Here is a 2,953-nt window from a genome sequence, read left to right as displayed (position 1 = left end):
GCTGGATAGCCGTGCCGTGACAGGGTGCGTTGAACATTTCCACTGAGAGGACGAGACTATAGCCATTGACAATGGTGATGCCCAACATACAGCTTGCCATGGAAAGGAGTAAGAAGGATTGGATGAAGACAGTAGGAAAGCAGAGAGACGGAAGGGACAAAGCATCTTCATACGCTTATCTGAAGTTCTCACCAATGAATTGCATAAGTATCTCTATCTTTATCTTTATGTTTTATTCATCATCTATAACCATTTGAATCTGCCTGACTAAGATTTACAAGGTGACCATAGCTTGCTTCATACCAACAATCTCTGTGGGATCGACCCTTACTCGCGTAAGGTTTATTACTTGGACGACCCAGTACACTTGCTGGTTAGTTGTGCGAAGTTGTGATAAAGAGTTGAGATTACAATTGTGCGTACCATGTTGATGGCGCCATTGATGATCACAATTTTGTGCATCAAGTTTATGGCGCCGTTGCCGGGGATTGTTCGAGTATGGACAACTGACGGTTCATCTTGTTGCTTAGATTAGGTATTTTTCTTCAGAGTTCTTAAGAATGAATTCTAGTGTTTCAAGGTGATGTTCTTATCATCACCAAAGCTGATTGATTTTCATCAATTTAGCTCTTGAATGCAATGTTCTGCTGAAGCTTGGCTAGCCATGTCTAATTTCTTTAGACTGAAGCTTTAGACTAACATTGCATGATTCCTGGAATTCTCATTAAGAATTTTGATATTTTTATTTTTCCTCTTTACTTCATTTTCGAAAATCCAAAAAATTATAAAATCATAAAAACCAAAAATATTTTATGTTTCTTGTTGAGACACTAGTCTCATTTTAAGTTTGGTGTCAATTGCATATTTTCTGTTCTTCTTGCATTTTTTGAAATCATGCATGTGTCTTCATTAATCTTCAAGTTGTTCTTGATGATTTCATTGCTCTAATTTTTAAATTCTCTTGACTTGAGTGTTTATGTGTCTCATATGCATTCTCATGTTGTTAGTGTCAGTAGTATACAAACTGCTAAGTTTGGTGTCTTGCATGCATTGTTATTTGATTTTAGTTGCATTTTGATTTGTCCTTATTATTAAAAATCCAAAAATATTTTTAATTTGTGTCTTCTCAAGTCAATAATACAGAGAATTGAAGATTCAGAACATACAGCAGAGGAATTACGCAGAAAAAGCTGGGCGTTCAAAACGCCCAGTGAAGAAGGGCAAACTGGCGTTTAAACGCCAGCCAGGGTGGGCGTTTAATGCCCAAAAGGGTAGTAGTTTGGGCGTTAAACACCAGAATGTGCACCATTCTGGGCGTTTAACACCAGGATGGCACAAGAGGAAAGATTCTGTTTTCAATGCAAATTTTTTTTTAAGTTTTCAAAATTTTTCAAAATCAAATCTTTTTCAAATCAAATCTTTTCAATCAAATCTTTTTCAAAATCAATTTCTTTCCATTTTCAAAGGAACTTGCTATCAATTAATGATTTGATTCAACATTTCAAGTATGTTTCCTTTTCTGTTGAGAAAGGTTTAATGTTTGAATCATATCTTTTCTTGTTAGCCAAGTTATTTTTTTTAAAACAAAATTTTTTTTAAAATGTTTTTCAAATCATATCTTCTCAATCATATCTTTTTAAAACCAATCATATCTTCTCAATCACATCTTTTTCAAAATAGTTTTCAATCATATCTTTTTTTTAATTTCTAATTTCAAAATCTTTTTCAAAAATCACTTGATTTCTTTTCCACTCTTATTTTCAAAAATCAATTAAAGTTTTTCAAAATGTTTTTAAAATCCTTTTAAAATTTTCGAAAATTCTTCCCCTCTTCTCACGTCCTTCTATTTATGGACTAACACTATTCCTTAATGCACAATTCGAACTCCATCTTTCTTGATAAGTTCGAATTCTCTACTTCTTCCTTCTATTTTTCTTTTCCTCTGACACCTCAAGGAATCTCTATACTGTGACATAGAGGATTCTATATTTTCTTGTTCTCTTCTCTTTCATATGAGCAGGAGCAAAGACAAAAGCATTCTTGTTGAGGCTGACCCTGAACCTGAAAGAACCTTGAAGCGAAAGCTAAGAGAATCTAAGGCACAACTCTCTATAGAGGATCTTACAGAAATCTTCAAAGAAGAAGAATCCATGGCAGCCGAAAACAACAACAATGCCAACAATGCAAGGAAGGTGCTGGGTGACTTTACTGCACCTACTCCCGACTTCTTTGGGAGAAGCATCTCTATCCCTGCCATTGGAGCAAACAACTTTGAGTTTAAGCCTCAGTTAGTTTCTCTAATGCAACAGAATTGCAAGTTCTATAGACTTCCATTGGAAGATCCTCATCAATTTTTAGCTGAATTCTTGCAAATCTGTGACACTGTCAAGACTAATGGGGTTAACCCTGAAGTCTACAGACTTATGCTATTCCCTTTTGCTGTAAGAGACAGAGCTAGAATATGGTTAGACTCACAACCTAAAGAAAGCCTGAACTCTTGGGAAAAGATAGTCAATGCCTTCTTGGCAAAGTTCTTTCACCTCAAAAATTGAGTAAAGCTTAGAGTGGAAGTCCAAACCTTCAGACAGAAGGAAGGAGAATCCCTCTATGAAGCTTGGGAAAGATACAAACAATTAATCAGAAAGTGTCCCTCTGATATGCTTTCTGAATGGAGCATCATAGGTATTTTCTATGATGGTCTGTCTGAACTGTCCAATATGTCTTTGGATAGCTCTGCTGGAGGATCTCTTCATCTGAAGAAGACGCCTACAGAAGCTCAAGAACTAATTGAAATGGTTGCAAATAACCAATTCATGTACACTTCTGAAAGAAATCCTGTGAACAATGGGACAAATCAGAAGAAAGGAATTCTTGAGATTGATACTCTGAATGCCATATTGGCTCAGAACAAAATATTGACCCAGCAAGTCAATATGATTTCTCAAAGTCTGTC

General features: G+C 35.6%; 1 non-coding gene across 1 annotated transcript; it reads right to left on the bottom strand.

Moving 5' to 3' along the window:
- Positions 1 to 2,555: 2,555 nt before the first annotated feature.
- On the bottom strand, positions 2,556 to 2,663 carry LOC127740933 (small nucleolar RNA R71). Its single transcript, XR_008001789.1, has one exon. It is a non-coding gene; the product is annotated as a small nucleolar RNA R71 (small nucleolar RNA).
- Positions 2,664 to 2,953: the final 290 nt, after the last annotated feature.

Source organism: Arachis duranensis, chromosome 7 (genome assembly GCF_000817695.3).
Source record: "Arachis duranensis cultivar V14167 chromosome 7, aradu.V14167.gnm2.J7QH, whole genome shotgun sequence".
NCBI lineage: Eukaryota > Viridiplantae > Streptophyta > Magnoliopsida > Fabales > Fabaceae > Arachis > Arachis duranensis.
Note: the sequence above shows the minus strand (reverse complement) of the source record. Positions and strands in the feature narration are given on the sequence as shown.